Below are 17,788 nucleotides of genomic sequence, written 5' to 3' on the forward strand. Positions count from 1 at the left end.
AAAGAATAAAATAATGCCACCAATTAATATGAAAAATTCCCATAAAATCACTGGATTCAAGGTCTTGAATCTACTAAGAGAACATATAAACTAAACATGCCCAGAAGGACACACACACACAGCATAACTTTCTTCTACTGAAATATAAGAATATGTAACCTGACTCTAGGAAGTGACTAGCTTACCAATCGACTTTCCTTGAAGGACAACAACTTCAGCACCCATGAGAAATAACTCTGAAGAGAAGTTGTTGGGGCACTTTTCAATCATGTCTTTTCATGAACCCATTTGGGGTTTTCCTGGAAAAGATGCTGGAGTTGTCTTCCATTTCCTTCTCCAGTTCATTTTACAGATGAGGAAACTGAGGCAAACAAGGTTAAGTGACTTGTCCAGGGTCACACATTCTAGTAAGTATCCGAGGCTGAATTTGAACTCAGGTCTTCCTGACTCCAGGCCCACCACTCTACTGGAAGCATAAGATAGTGGATTCAAATTCATTTTCTCAGTTACTGGTTGTGTGATCTTAATACATGTCACTTGTCTTTGCCAAGCCTGTTTTCTCATTTGTAAATAATGGTTTTATATTAGATATCTCTGGTCCTTCCAAATATAAAAACAACAATTATGATAATAATTCACATTTATAGAACATTTTAAGATTTACAAAACACATACTTCATTGAGGAAGTTACAACACTGAAGGATATACCAGATGCTATTGTAGATTGAGGTGCTCAAGAACTTATTGCCATAACAGTCTATTCTTGGTGAACACTCCAGAAGGACATGAAATAGAACCAGCTTTGGTGACAGGGGAGGGTGATTAAGACCACCACCCCAACCTCAGCCCTCCATCACCACTGAGGACCCACACATCAGGCTCTTGCCATGTTAATAGGTGCGTTGCCATCAGGTCACCTGACCACAGACCCCAACAGAATCATCTCCTGCCCCCTCGTAGGGGTGATAAAGCAGGATCTTAACGGGGAAGTGGGACAAGGTGACTTCCTCTACTGGAAAGGGTATAACAGTCTACTCTCCTAGGGGTAGCAAACACTCTCCTCTTCCTCTCTGAAGCCCTGGGTTTCAGAGTCAAAGGCTGAAGAGAGGAAAACTTTCATGCTTGGCTATCATTGCCCACTCCATCATCCCCATTCATGCCATTCTCTTGTTAATAAACTGTCATTCATATTATCTCACATACTTTCTGTCTTTTTGCAATCATGGAAATCTGGCTTCCCCTCAGAGGACTCCACACCCTTTGTCCTTTACCCACCTCAACTCTCCCACACAGGCACAGGGGCAGGTGGAGAAGAAGGCATGTTCCTTGCTCTTTTTTTATTATTTTATTTTTTTGTGGGGCACTGAGGGTTACGTGACTTGCCCAGGGTCACACAGCTAGTAAGTGTCAAGTGTCTGAGGCCGGATTTGAACTCAGGTCCTCCTGACTCCAGGGCTGGTGCTTTATCCACTGTATCACCTAGCTGCTCCCACTCCTTGCTCTTTACAGCCACTTTTAGACCCTGTGCCCATCATTCATCAACTTCTTCTTTCCATCCCGATATACTACCCTACACGGATCTTGGAGTTACATACCAGCCCCCAAATCATGCCCCTTCCTTTCTCAAGGAGTTCGGTAGCTGGCTAACTCTATTCCTCTCCATCCTCACCACTACTTGAAAACCTCAATGTACAAGTTGATGGCCCCTCAAACATCCTGGCCTCCCTAATGGCCATCACCTACACCTTCACATCAACCACATACACAAAAGGTCATACCTTGTTCTTACCATCACACACAAAGATTCTATCTCCACAGTCCAAAAGTCTGAAATCCTCCTGTCTTTCCATCTCTCCTTGCGTTTCACCCCAACCTCCAATCACTCTACCACCCCTAATTTTCAGTCCATCACACCTGTACCGGCTTTATTGTCCTCCCTTTATAACTGTAAGGAATTGGTTGGTTTTGGGGGTTTCTGTGACCCCATCTTTGGCTGGGATTGGAGACCCCAGCACACACCCGTGCACACTGGCCTCACGCCAGACACCCCTGCACCTGCATGGACCTGGCCAAATTATAATGGGGGAGGTCCTGCCATGACTAGAAGGCAGTCAGGTGATCCCTGGTGTCCGGAAGCCAGGTGGCTGGCATTTGTAGAGCTGTCTGTTGATTCTGTCAATCAGGACTGCCAACCAATTGGCTTGGGGCTATTTGTGTGGAAGGCCCAGTTTCCTATAGGAGGGGGGCTTCTGGGAGAGAGAAAGGAGAAAGGGGCAATCTGGTGTGAGTGGTAGAGGGAGCGAGACACTGGAACACTGAGCAGCTGATCCTCTTTGGACCGGCTGATTTCCAGGTGGTGGTGAGTTGTGAATTGTATACTTTTCCTTTCCCTATTCCCTTTTCCTTTGTCCCTAGTTCTATTAACCTTACTTGTGTTTTAAATTTGTTTCCATCAATAAACCCTGTTTTGTTTTTTAAAAAGGCTGTTAATCTCCTTTCTTACCCCAATATTACAGTGAGTCACCCAATTAACACTCCCCATATTAAATATGGCCCAATCTTGACCTTGCAGCTAACCAATTAATCATACTGTTCTCTGTTTTTAAATCTCTTGTTCATTTATCCTGTAGATGCTCATATCTTTCCATACTCCAAACCTGGATTACTACCATCATCTGTTAGTCTTCATTTCTACTCACTCAGATGCTGCTAAATGTCAGTGGAGGGTATCACACAACCATGCTACATATTTCAAATGTATCTTATCTAATCTCATCGGTCTCTCAGGCTGCCAAGATTACCTTTTTATTCCTCCCCAAATAACCCTATTGTTCTTCTTCTACCACTGTTACAAATTTCTTTTCTCCTCAAAATTCACATATATCGACCTTTCTCACACCCCTCAGTGAAAGACCTTGTCTCCTACTTTACTGAGAAAATTGAAGCCACCTGCCTTGAATTTCCTCTTCAGTTCTTCACCTCAAATCCCTTCATTCCTCATTCTTTCTTGTGCTCCAGTCTTGGAGAAATGGTTGGCTTTTCTCCTTGCCAAAGCCAATCCCTCTATTTGTACTTTGGATCCCATCCCCTTCACTTCGTCTCCAGGAATTTACTCCCCTGCCAATAGTCCAATATTTCTTTACTGTTATCCTACCACCTACAAACACAACCAGGTCTTCCCCATCCTTTAAAAAAAAAAATCTTCATTTTACTCAGTCATATCTTCAGTTCTCTGCTCCAAACTCTTAGAAAAGGCTGTCTACACTCCTTGCCTTTGTAACCACTCACTTTTCAATCCCTTGCAGTCTGGCTTTTGATCCCACCACTTGGCTGAAGCTGTTCTTTCCAGGGATACCAACAATCTCTTACTTGCTCAATTCAATGGCCTTTTCTCAGGTTTCCATCTCACTGACCTTTCTGCAGCAGTTGCCACTGTAGGTTCCACTCATATCCTGGATTCTCTGGGTTTTTGTCACTCTGCTTTCTCCTGCTTCTCCTTCCTGACTACTTCCTCTCAGTCACCTTTGAGGGTCCTCCCCAATCCAAGTCCTCCCCAATTGCTAGTGTTCTTCAACCCCCAAAAATGTGTTTTGTATATTTGTTGTATTTTATCTACCCACATGCTTCCCATTCCCCAATAAAATGTAAGTTTCTTTTTTTTTTTTCATCTTTGGATCCCCAGCACTAAACATGATGCTTGTCACTAGATAAATGTTCATAATAAATATTTATTGAATTGTATTCAAAACTCTCAGACTTGCAAGGCTCTGAAATAATATTTAGTGTAGTAAAGGCAGTAGTTATAACTATTCAGCACTGGATTTGGTTCCCTAGCTGGTTCTTATAGCCTATGCCTATTTCCTCTATCCAGAAGAATGCCCCCATGCCTCAAACACCATCATTGGTAACTGCTACATCTCAGGGATCAGGGGGTTAATTTGTTTTCCCTGTACTATACACATGCTACCTGCCACCTGAAGGCCTCCTATCAGAGGCATGAATGGCATTCTGCACCAAAGCATGTGTTGTATGTCTGAGGTATATTTCACTTTAGACAAAGACTGGGTCTGCTCACTTGATCAGATCATGGTGTGAGTGATGTTACAACCATAGCTCAGTCCTACATTTGGACCAGTTAGCTTCACAACTACAGACTTCACCCCTAATCCTGCCCAGCTGTTCTATGAACTTATGTCACTAGTTCATAAGAGGGAATGAATGAGATTGTGTGTGAGCCTAAAACTTCAACAAGACCAGCAGAGGAGGAGGAAACATGAATAAGTAAATGAGTCATTTTGAATATTATAAATACCTAAATTAACTCCAAAGGATACATGAAAGTGAAAGACCTGATAAATAGAAGTATGTATAGAATGATTATATTTACACATATATTCATATATGATTATTTATATATATTTATGTACTATATACACACACAGATATAAATATTTGTGTCCAATGGTAGTTATCTCTAGGGCAGGAGTGGGGAGAGGGAAAAGGGGAAAAAAGAAATGTGCATAATAACTTTATTATATATTTAAGGAAATAACAAGCTGTATAGAATAGATTTGCAATTTCATGTATAATCATCTTTTTTTTAATACTATGTTATGGAAATTCTTGTTTTATTCCATACATTAAAATAAAATAAGTAATGTTTTTACAAACCCTAAAACAACATTCTTACATTACATTCTGATGTAGTGAGACATTAGAATTATGATGTCCAGTTTTGAGGTCCACATTATAGAAAGTGTATTAATAAAATGAGGCATTTCAGGGGAGAGGGACCAGGATGGCAAGGACACTCACAGTCCTGCCATGTGAGGATCAGTTGAGAAATTAGGCATGTTTAGCCTAGCGAGGAGAGATTTAAAAGAGATGTGACAGATCTTTTCAAATGTTTGAAAGGTTATTAAGTGAAAGAGGGATTAGATTTGTTCTACATGCCCCTGGAGGGCAGGACTCGCACCAAGTATTGGGTAAAAATTATAGGGGAAAAGATTTCAGCTAATAAGGTGAAATGGAAAACCTTCCTGACAATTAGAGTTTTCCCAAAATGGAATGCACAACTTTGGGGGGCAGACAGTAAGTCTCCTTTCACTTTCAGTTGTGTTTCAGTCGTTTCTGACTCTTCATGACCCCATTTGGGATTCTCTTGACAAAGATACTGGGCTGGTTTGCCATTTCCTTCTCCAGCTCATTTTACAGATCAGGAAACTGAGGCCAACAGGGTTAAGTGACTTGCCCAGGGTCACACATCCAGCAAGTGTCTGAGGCCAGATTTAAACTCAGGAAGATGAGTCTTCCTGAGTCTAGGCCTGGCACTCTATCCACCATGCCACCAAGCTACCCATTCCTATCACTCAAAGACTCCAAATTTAAGTAGGATGGCCACTTTCTTACCAGTGGTATTGTAGATGGGATTCATTGTTTAGACACAGACTAGATGACCTCTGAGGTACCGAGATTTTATGATTTATACACAAAGAACACTAGTTTATGATTAGAGTATAATGTTCAGAAAATGAGGCACCTCATTATATGCTCTATATTGCCTAGTGCCTTGTAGACACTCAAATATTTAGAGATTTCAAATAAGTATGAGAGATTTTTAATCCCACCCCAATCCCAATTAATGTAACTAAGATGTTCTACTTGATACCATCATGAATAAATTACTGAATTAATTAATAAAAAGTGTAAAATAAGTATAAATAATCCCCAGCTACTTCTACAGCATCAGTCATTAAAAGGCATAAGGTAGGTCCTAATTCCCTATTTAATCAAGTTGGAAAAGATCCATTGGTTGAAACCAGACAACAGACTATATTGAGATTGGCTAAAAGAATCAGAGCCACCTCTGTCTGGGCCTATGTATGATAAGGAGATGCAGAAAAATGGAGTCAAACAGATTCGTTGTACCTGTACCAGAGGGCAACAAAGGAGGGAGAAGGCATTAGATAGTGATATACTCTCTGGCTCTCTATCATCAACGGGCACCACAAGAAATTGAGAGAGAGGACAAACTAAATCCACTGAGGAAAAGAAGCTTCAGAGTATGTGCATGTGAGCTCTTCTGGGCAAGAAACAGCAGCTAGCATGGCACTGGTAGACTGTCCAAGTTTCATAGGCATACAACAACGAGGTTAGTACAATGGTTCTGTAGCCCTTCAGTTTGATAGACAGCCTAATACCTCTTCTCTCCCACACTTTCTAAGGGGAACTTCATGAGGTCTCCTCAAAGGAAGTCAAGGATTTTCACCCAACTAGGGTGCTGTGTGTTCATGCTTTGCTATGTGTGTTCATGAAGCTTTGAGTCTACTTTTCTCTGTGATCTCTACATATTTGTGTCCTCAGCCTTTTGGGGGGGGGGGAATGTTTTATGCCAACTTTCTTATGATCCCACCTTAAAATATATCCCTAACTAAAAGCTAATTAACTTTAGCTGGCCAATAGTAATCAACTCTCCTCTAGGAATCCAATATGCCAATGCAAATAGGGGTCAGGAAAGGAGCTCAGAGTGGGTGCTCCATGAGGATATGCCCTCTAGTCAATCAATTAATAAGCATTTATTAAGTGCCTGCTATGTGCCAGGCACTATGCAAAGTGCTGTGGATACAAAAAGAAACAAAAGGCAGTCCCTGCCCTCAAGGAGCTCACAATCTAAGGAGGGGTGGGAAGGAAGAGAATTACCAAGCAAACAAATATCCACAAACATAGATGCATATATAGAATATCTACTACTATTCTGAGTGTCGCCTGGGCTCTAGGCATGGCATCCTCTAATCAAAAATGAATATAAAAGGTCATTTAATGGCAAATGAAAACAAATTGGGGTCTGATTACTCCAGAAGACAGTCAGATAACTGACAAGCTAAGAAGCAGACTGTACACATATTAAAAAAAAATAAAAGGAAGAGGACAACAAGCTTCTGTACTTCCTTTACTTTCCACAAAGGATTTCAATAGTCCCTAGAAGCTCCTCCCACTAATCTAGCATTATGAGAATTTCTGCCAACCTTCTGCCTACAGGTAAACTGCAAAATTCTGTAAGCAGGAGAGACTATCTGTTCCTGATGGAAGTGATACTCCCAATATTCTCCCCTTCCATTTCTCTGGCTGAGCCTTCAGAAATAGCCTCTTATCTTTCTTGAAACACATAAACATATGTCTTTTTTTTTTTTAGTGAGGCAATTGGGGTTAAGTGACTTGCCCAGGGTCACACAGCTAGTAAGTGTTATGTGTCTGAGGCCGGATTTGAACTCAGGTACTCCTGACTCCAGGGCCGGTGCTCTATCCACTGTGCCGCCTAGCTACCCCAACATATGTCTTTAAAACAATCTGACTTCCCAAAGTTATTCTATAACTAGAGCATGATATTCCATACTCACCTTCTTTTCTCAGTGACATCAGATGAGTATGAGATGAAGACAACTCAAAACCCATGCAGACACCAGCGTGACTAACCTGAGTTGTTTGATTTATTAATTCAGAACTTGTCAGTTAAAATTCCCATATTAGAATGAATTAAAATGGATGCTTGACCATACAGGAGTGAGAATTAATGCAATTAGACACAGGGTTAATGGGTTGATTTTTTAACCTTGGCTAAGTTAGTCTTCAAGAATGTAGTTATTAATCTATTTTCACATGGATCAGCTTTACCCACCAATTTGAAGGGAAAAAATCCCTACCTGGCAACACAGGGAGTTGGGAGAGAAAAGCCCTTCAAAATCACGAACTTCAAACAACATTAAAAAGGACTCTTAAACTAGCTATTTGAAGAATTACACAAGCAAAGATTCTTAGTGAAACTTAGTAGGCTCTAATAATGTGTTCTGCTATGGGCTACGCTGCTTTCATCTGTCATGTTCTAGAGATTTAGTTCCTATAAAAATAAGTTTTAAATATACACGAGCCCCTACTTTCAGGTTTAGCTTTATTGCATAAAGATGGATTCTTTAACCAAGTCAGAACCTGAAGGTGTCACATCAGAAGGAGTCTAGAAACACAAGAAATCATCTTTTCCTAAACTCTTGAGAGTTTCTTTCAAAGAAATTACTCCTTCCTCCTCAAAGCATAGATGTGTAACTTATTTAACTGCAACCTTATCTCTTTAAAGTTGCTAACCGGTTTTTGAAGACATAAAATGAGTGGCTAGGATGTTCCAGGGCATTTTACAGGACACTAGTCACTAAGTCAGCCGTGGAAAGACATTACAATGGTAGGGGGATTTGGCTACAGCTGGTGGCACAGATTACCCTGACTACAAATTAAAGATGCAATGCATGTATTGGGATGGTCATAAACCATGACCCTGGCTAACAGGTTTTCTCACTCCTATGTAGGAAAAAAATGTCTTTTTCCTCCTAGCATCATATTTCATTTCTGGGGTGGGACTGTTGAGAAGTTCACTAATCCATTTTGATCATAAAAATCACCGTATAATTAATCCTCTGGTTAGTTAGGAGGCTTGTGGTACCTAACAAATGATCACCTCTGATTCTTTTCTATTTTCTAAGCCTTATAGCCAATCTGGAAACAAATCCTGCTTCCACATTGTCAAGAACCATCCTCTCCAAACCACCTACCTATGTCATGCCCCAGTTCCTTTTCTGTTTGAGTTGACGCTACCACTTTCATTTAGTCTCTCTGTCACCAACTGACATCGTGAAATGGGCCTTCCAATTAGCATAAATTCCTGTTGCTAGCAATTGCTAGTAAACTAGCTTCCTGTGACCGCTCAGCACATTTGCAAGCTCACCTTCAGTAGTTACTGCAATACTGTCATGGCCCCATGATCTCAGTGGTGCTATGGAAGGGGCTGTCGTTCACCTAAGAGCTGGGTCAGATACTTTCCAATTGTGACAGCTTCCAATTTTGAGGGTCTTTGATTCTATGACTCACTGACTACCTAGCCATGTCTATTCATCCCTGGGATAGGAGATATACTGGCTTTGTTTGGACAACGGGTGGAGTGTTGGAGGCTGCTGCTGGGGAAGAGCAACCTGGCTGCCAGTGGGACTGTTGTTGACCAGTACAAAGTCAAGGTCTGGAGGTCCTCTTTTCTCCTTTTCCTTACACCCTTGCCTTCTGGTTTTCCCTTCCCTTTTATCCTTGATCTCCTATGCTCAGATTTAAAAACTAGGAATTTGCTTCAGCAACATGTAGGCTAGGCTAGTTCTTGAAGGGAATTTGGCTACTTAGGTTCCCTGAAGTATAAAAATATTCAGCATAGGAGGAATGGTTGTCAGAGATTTCACTAGAAATCCAGTTGCTTATGGGAAATATTTTCCTCATTTATCTTGAGCTGTTGCTGTACAGAAAGAATAAGGGAGTCGTTTTATGAACTTTCAATTTGAGAAACTTTATTATTTCAAGATCTAACCAGTAAAGTTGGTTCTAATTCTATTTAATGATGTACAAGTGCCTTATTTCATTTTTAAATCCTGAGCCTGAGTTATTAGACTTGCCTAACTCAGGCCTGGCCTAGAGTAACTGTGTTCAATTCTTGCCCATATCTTGTATAAATCTGTCACAGAATTCTAGGGGTCAACCACTGAGTCTTATAAAATTTTGGGAACACAAGTATCCCAAGAAGGATAACCTTCTGTTAATAGATTACTATGGTTATATAACCAGCTCATCTTCTTTCCAATCATATATGTCCTTGATAATGTCCTCTATGTCCCTTCTTGACAGGATGCTTCAGCTAAGCATCCATCTTTCGACTGTTCTTTGAATCACGTACAATTTTGATTCTTTTGAAGTTGTTGTGGTCCATGCTCTGCTCTCATACAGAATCCCTGTGAGAACAACTGCTAAGAAAAAGAGGGGCTTTGGGGAAAAGGAGCAGCTTAGGAAGATTCAAAGGGCTGGGCCATTTTCCAGTGTGATATAGCCTAATTTCTTCTCATTGAAATCTGGGTTTAGTTCATTGTCAATCTCCACTGCCAGTTCAAAATAAATGTACTGATGTTCTAAGTCAATAGGTTGACCATCATTCACTTGCATTTTCTTTACTACTTGTGTGACCTTGGGCAATTCACTTCAACTCTTCTTGGCTCTGCCTACATGTAAAATTAAAAGGCCGTACTGAATGGCCTCTAAAGTTATTTCTAGATTGAAATCTATGGACCTAGGATCCTACAGAAAGGACCACGAAATCTCTTTTGAATGGCACTGCATCTCACTGCATCCTCATGAGAGAGGCTCTATAGTGCTATGGGGCTCAGTACAATCTTAACAATGTCACCCTGAAACCGGGCTATGTGGACAACCTTCACAACTAATCCCTCTTCCATTTGGATTTTGCATAGGCCATCCCTTAATTTGTAGTTAGCATGCCACTTGTATAGCTTAGTCAATATTAATAATAGAGGATCATTAAGCAGTTAGTCCTATAATTTTTTTCCATTAGGAACTCTTGTATGATCTTAATATGTGCATGGGAGACAAGACTGTTGAAGGGAATATGTTAAAGACCGACTTCCGCTCTGTTGAGTCAATGGCTTTTTTTTTTGTTTTAATGAATAAACACTAAGCCCAACGGGATCTTATATTTTCAATATCTTAGTAAATTGTGTGACTGTGAAGATATGGTCTGCCATGGGGAATCATCTATTAAAACCTGCTTGTTCATTTCTCATATTTTCACTAAAGATACACTTTTTTTTTCTTTTCTTTGGTGAGGCAAGTGGGGTTAAGTGACTTGCCCAGGGTCACACAGCTATTAAGTGTCAAATGTCTGAGGTCGGATTTGAACTCAGGTCCTCCTGATTCCAGGCCCAGTGCTCTATCCACTCCACTACCTAGCTGCCCCACTAATGATACACTTGATAGATGAATAGGTCATTTTGATTAAAAAATAAAATAAAAATAAAAGACTTTATAGAGAGGAGAAAGAAGATTTATAGTTAAGTAATTATAGATAAAGCTTCTCATTTGCCTTTTCTTAGTAATAATGTTGTCATAGGATCTTCTGGACTTAGAACCATGCCCTTCTACTTCTGGCTTATGGTGGATTGTTCCTTAACACCTGGGACCTTCTCACCCTAGAATGACCTAACACCTTCATAGCCCACTCATTCACCATGGATTATCCTTCTGAAAGGCCTACTCTCTCCTCCCACTTTGGAGCCTCCATTTTATGGATACACCCAGGCTGGTTGCCTGTTTTTTCCTTCCTTTGGATGTGTTGTCTTCACCCATTAAAAATGAGCTCCTTAGGGGCAGCTAGGTGGCACAGTGGATAGAGCACTGGCCCTGGATTCAGGAGGACCCAGGTTCAAATCTGACCTCAGACAATTAACACTTACTAGCTGTATGACCCTGGGAGAGTCACTTAACCCTCATTGCCCCACCCCCCCAAAAAAGGAAGAAAAAAATAAGAAATTGAGTTCCTTGAAGGACTGACATTCTTTTTTGTATTGCATTTCTGTCCCCAGTACTTATTAGTACCATGCCCGGTCCATAGTAAGAGCTTAATAAATGCTTGTTTCTTTCCTTCCTTCTATTCTTCCTTCCATGATCTCTTCTTTTTGTAATCTTCCTTTCTTTGGGATATCCTGAAAGTGAATTCAAGTTTGTTTTTTAAATTCAATACAAATCTCTCTGAATGTATTTAGTCAGGTTCAGCTGTTTTTCTCAATCTGATTTTCATGAATGACATTTCTCCTTCCTCATATTTCACAGAAGATACTGAGCTATTAAAGACTGGCTTCACATCTATTTGTTGCCTTCCTTCCATTTTCATCTTTAAATTCTCTTGAGATTAACTGGCTTAGTTGATCTCATGCCCAGAATCCTTCACCACTACACTGCTTTTCACTGTTTTATGAAGCAATACCTTTTAATCTTCTGTCATCCACTTTTTAAATGTTTTGCAAATAAACATATGTTCTAAACTAGTTTTGCCCTTGTCTGCTACTTGGGTCATCAAGAAGCATGGTGCTTTCCTGACTCCTTTCTACTTTGCATTGTAATGCTTGTTTTATATCAGTTGAACTTGTCTAAGAAGTGATGATGATCAAAGTCGTTTACTTTTATCCACTTCCCATTTCTCAGATTCCTCAACTTTTTAAATAGGTCACAGTGTACCTGCTACATACTGTATCATTTTCCCATCTTTATCCTTTCTTCTAATTTGGCTGGATTTTCTTTTTTGCTTTAACCATGAATTGTTGGACTTGCCTAATTTAGGTCTGGCCTAGAGTGACTGTGTTCAATTCTTGCCTGTATCTTTTTTTTTTTTTTGAGGCAATTAGGGTTAAGTGACTTGCTGAGGGTCACACAGCTAGTAAGTGTCAAGTGTCTGAGGGTGGATTTGAATTCAAGTCCTCCTGTCTCCAGGGTTGGTGCTCTATCCACTGTGCTACCTAGCTGCCCTGCCCATATCTTTTATAAACCTGTCACAGAGTTCTAGGGGCCAGCCACTGAATCTTATAAAATTTTGTGAACACGAGTATAACACCAAGGATAGCCTTCTGTTAATAGCTATGGTTATATAAAGTGGTGGTAGATTAGATAACCAATGTATATACCTTGTTTGGTGAATCTTCATTCTTATTGTGTTTCTTGGACAAACTCACTCAGATATGGCATGGAATATTACTATGCCTTTGGTCCAAACAGCTTTTTTAAGACTGCTGTCAATGTGTACATACAGAGTTCTCCTTTCTTTTATGGAAAATTTCTAGATTTTCTTCAGAACCTGATAAGCATGCTTTTGGAAACTCATTCCATGGATCCGTTTGTGAATGTTGATAGTATATTCCCTGATCACTGCTTTAGTAATGGTTGGCCACTTTCCCTCCACCTGTCTTTATGGAAAGCCATCCTGTCCAAGAGCAGGTTGGAAAGCAAGGGCTCAGGGAATTGCAGAAAAAGCTATTTCCAGGGTCTCACATACTACTTCCAGGTCATGTGAGGAGAAAGGGGATGTTATAGATCTTTTAATATTTCATTGGCAGTTTTCAAGCATTCTGTTACTATTAATATCTGCCTAGCCTTTACCCCACAATTACGCATTTCCTGTATAATGGTATGCACTTCTTTTGGACAAATCATCATTGGTTATAATATACATATGCTCATTGTATGCCTCTGCATTGCCTTTTGGGTCAATCATAATTTCTACTCCTCAGAGATCAAAGTGTTCTATCATCACCACCACCACCACTAACATTTATATAGAGCTTTAAAGTTTGCAAAGCACTTTACAAACATGATCTCATTTTATCCTTACAACAATCCTGGGAAGTAAGTAGTATTATTATCCCCATTTTACAGATGAAAAAACAAAGGCAAGAAGTTAATTAACTTAGTGTCACACAGCTACTTAAGTGCCTGAAATCAGATCTGAACTCAGGTTCAAATGCATTTATTTACTCATGTTTTTCCTATCCCCTAAGATGCTTATTTCTTTCTTCTGCCCAAGCCTATTTATCAGATATCATTTGGTACAGCAGAAAGAGCACTGAATTTAGAGTCAAAAGACCTGGGTTTAAATCCTATCTCAGTCACTAACCACCTGAACATGAACAAATCATTTCACCTTTTTGGGCCTATGTCTTCATCTGTAAAATAAGAGGGCTAAATTAGCTCCCAATCTGCAGTCCCATAATTCCATGACCCTTTAGTACACAGCTTAAATGTCACTTCCATACAGACATCTCTGATGAAGCTAGGACTCACTTATTTTGCCATCTGCCTTAACACTATCCTTCTTCCAACCTGGAACACCCCCCTCTGGACCAGAGACCTCATCTACCTCTCTAGGTGAGTTAATCCACTCAGCTTGAAGCTTCCCCTGAGGCTGAACTGCTTTGGCTAGTGAGTGGGTACCAGCTCACCTCAAGTTCAATATCTAGCTGGCCTCAGACCATGATTCGAATCCATATGCCTTGGACACCTTAGGACAATTTGTCATCCATCCCACTACTGCCTGTGTACCTCCCACCCCCTTTTTACACAGTCATCAAATCAGCACTACCTTTCCCTCTAAAAAAGCGCAGCAGAGTGCACTCTGATTCTATTTCCCATTCCTGAGTCCACCGAACAAAAACTCCCTTCCTTGACCCACCACTACCAAAAGTGTGTTATTGTATGTTGTCTCATCCATTAGAATGTAAGATCCTTGAGGGCAAGGACTGTCTCATTTTTGTTTTTGTATTTCTAACATCAAACACAGTGCCTAGCACAGAGTTGGTGCTTAATAAATGTTTTTCTCGGGGGCAGTTAGGTGGCACAGTGGATAAAGCACCAGCCCTGGATTCAGTAGGACCTGAGTTCAAATCCAGCCTCATACACTTGACACCTACTTGCTAAGTGATCCTGGGTGAGTCACTTAACCCTCATTGCCCCACAAAAAAGCAAACAAAAAATAAATGTTTTTTTTTTCTCTCTGAACTCCTGTAGCAGTTTATATTATATAGTTGCATGCTCAATTTTACACTGTCTTGTCTGTTGATGATTCCCATTTATTGTTCCCCTCATTAGATTGTCCCCAGTAACACCGTTGAGGACAAAAAACATTCCTTATACATCTTTTGCTTCTTCCACACCATCTAGCATAGTGCTGAGTACAAGGTAAGGTACTGAATGCCAACCTGTTGACAGAGAGAAGCATATGCATTTAAACTTTAAAAAACCAATTTCTGAAGCAAATCAAAAGCACTCTTCAATAACCACATCTTGGAAGAGCGATTACGATAACCTCTTTCTCCCTCCAGGGTGGACCTATTGTTCAAACAGAACAAATCCCTAAAATAGGACATTCATAATAGGATTGGTGCTATAGCTGAACAGCACTTTTATAATACCAGGGAAAAAAAGGTAAAACAAATATTGACTCAAAGAATTTTTCTGGAGGCAACAGTTATAATCTTATCTCGGGTCGAATGTTTGCACAGTTAATTAGGCACTGACATTGGCTCAGCAAAATCCAGTGCCAATTCTGCAAAGTTGAGGATTTAAATCCCCCCTTCTTTATCACATATATTCACAAAACAACACACCAACCCAACTCATCAGATTCCCTTCTAAATCTGTGCTGCTAATGCCATTTGTGGGATTAAGTGATAAGCAAGTCACACACCTCTTATCCTCGGACGAAAGATAATGGAATTTCAGTGCCAAAGATTCCATTTACCTATATCAAGTCAAATATGCTCAGAGTCTGCCCTCCCAGAAATCAGTCAAGCTGCTTTTGTGACCACCTGTTGGCTTCTGGGAAGTTCATGAAACAGGAGAAATGTGCAGAAAGAGGTATTTACTAGTTTCTCTGAACATACATCTTCCTACAAGCTACAGACAAAAGTTTATTTCCTACAGTTACTGACCATGAAACCTGCCAAACAATTCCCCTCAAAATCAAAGATGGCTCTACTAAGTCAGTTTAGCATCCACTGAAAAAAATTGAATGGGTGATATCAATTTGGGGGGTTGGGGAGCAGGGGAAGTCAACTAATAATTGAAAGACAGAAGGACTTCTCCTTTAACTATTTTTGCCCATCATGGATGCGAATCAGACTTTCATTCTGCCGTTTTTGTTTGCTCAGAAAGGCTCAATGGCTAATTTCCCCAAAACTTGTATAACATCTTCCAAAAGAATAACAACATAAAACAAACAAAAAACAAAGCCTTTCCATGATGACACATGAACTTACATGGGGAAAACTGAGGGCCCATATTCCTAAAAATGAAAATGTGTTAAACTAATGGTATAAACTTCTCTTCCAGTGTCTCCATAGAGGACCCAACATTGTACCATATGCAATTTTTAAATTAATGGTGATGATTATTATCGAACCACGTTATAGTATTAACATGCTGCATTATAGGAGATCAGCATACATTGCAACAACAACAAAAAAAATGTTGTGACACTTTAATTAAAGATTAATAATTTAAATGTCATATTGGTCATGCATAAATTTAGATTATGCCTCATGCATCATTCTTGCCTAACCAGTTTCTCATCTTAAATCACAGGTTATCATCCAAGATCTTGAGCATGACAGGGTTTAGGTATGGTTATTTTACTATCTGGTATCTGCCAATCCCTTTAAAGTCCTCCACATAATATAAACACTTTTCCAGATTACAAGCCACCTAGATCCACATTCACTAGCACCTGGATCAGACCTGAAATTAGTTTGCTCTGCAGCAGACTCATCCTGGTTATCCTCATGGTCACTATGGCTGCAAGACAAAAATAGTGAGGCCCGTGGGTGACTACAGGGTGGTGGCCGGAAGGAGACTTTCATCCTGAAATTTGGGCTTTGAGGATATTGGAACTGTTCTCCAAAAAGAACCACATGAAGATTCTGTCTCCCAAGCTGCCAGCCATACTAGTGCCAATATTTGTTTCTCCACCATGTAAAAATAAAGATCTTTAGTAAGCATCTAGTACTGTTCTACAAATATTATCTCATTTGAGCCTCACAACAATTTTGGGAGGCAAGTGCTATTTTTGTCACCATTTTACATTTGAGAAAACTGAAGCAGACAGAGGATAAGTGATTTGTCTAGGATCATATATCAAGGAAGTGTCCAAGGCTGGATTTGATCTCGGGTCTTCCCAACTATTCTAGGCCCAGTGCTCTCTTTATTCCCTGTTCTGCCTAGCTGGATTAAATCAGGTCCAAAGTCCCTTCTATTACTGATGTTCTCTAACTATGGCTTTTTGGACAAAGAACTTTTGAGCTGATACTGTGACCACAACTACAGATATTTCACTCCACATACAATTCTGGTTTCCCATAGATTAGGCCAAAACAAAGACTTGCCAGATAGAAGACGGATCATGAGCTGAGGCATTATCTTACACCCAGACAATTTGCTCCTAAGAATAAAACAATAATGACGATGTTGTTGTTAATGATGATGATGATGATGAAGATGATGAAGGAGGAAGAAGAGGAGAAAGAAAAAATGGAGTAGGGAGGATGGATTTATAGAATAGGGAGAACACTTAACAGAATTATTAGGCCTGTAGATTGGAGTGAAACCTAGAAGGGCCAGAAGGATTATTAAATGACAAAAATTAGGCAAAGCAACCCCTAACTGCCTCCTGGCATCCTTCCTTACCTCCTCCTTCAAGTCTCAGTTAAAATCTTACCTTGTTCAAGAAGCCTTTCTCAGTCTCTCTCCATGCTAATTCCTTACCTCTGTTGATTATCTCATTTACCTTGTATATATCTTATTTATACAGAGTTGTTTATTGTTTTACCTTTGAAATCTTGAGGATTGGGACTGGTTTTGCCTTTTTTCCCATCATCAGAGCTCAGCACAGGGCCTGCCACATAGTAGAGATTTAAGAAATACTTGTTTACTTGTTGACTCCATCCTTGCCCTGCCTCCTCTGTATATTTCTGCCAGGGAATGTCAATAAAGGCAGAATCTTTGAGAATAGAGTCACAGAACAGACAGTACTCCACAGGGAAAAGGGTGCTTAAGAGCAAGACTGATAGCTAAGTGGTGTAGTGGATTGAGCACAAGCCCTGAAGTTGGGTGGACCTGAGTTCAAATATCACTTCAAATAATTAATAGCTGTGTAACTCTAGGCAAGGCACTTAAACATCTGGGGCCATCTCCACTCATCCTGGTAGAGAGATATAGATATAGATTATATATAGCTATAGACATACATGTACATATACACATACATATATATGCCATATATATACACACACACACACATACATATATACATACATACATTGCCACTAGACCCAGATGGCTCTGGAGGAAAGAGTAAGGTTGGTGACCTCGAATAGT

At 40.1% G+C, this 17,788-nt stretch overlaps 1 protein-coding gene across 3 annotated transcripts in view; it reads right to left on the reverse strand.

Moving 5' to 3' along the window:
• The window catches only part of LYPD6B (LY6/PLAUR domain containing 6B), a 244,652-nt gene that overhangs the window by 205,587 nt on the left and 21,277 nt on the right, over positions 1-17,788 (reverse strand). For 2 of the 3 annotated variants that reach the window (XM_043995440.1, XM_043995442.1), the window contains exon 2: positions 17,241-17,306. The exons of the other annotated variant lie outside the window; for it this stretch is intronic. The gene's annotated coding sequence lies outside the window, so the exon portion shown is untranslated. The remainder of the gene's footprint in view (positions 1-17,240; positions 17,307-17,788) is intronic. 3 annotated transcript variants of the gene reach the window in all.

This window comes from Dromiciops gliroides, chromosome 3 (genome assembly GCF_019393635.1).
Source record: "Dromiciops gliroides isolate mDroGli1 chromosome 3, mDroGli1.pri, whole genome shotgun sequence".
Classification (NCBI taxonomy): Eukaryota; Metazoa; Chordata; class Mammalia; order Microbiotheria; family Microbiotheriidae; genus Dromiciops; species Dromiciops gliroides.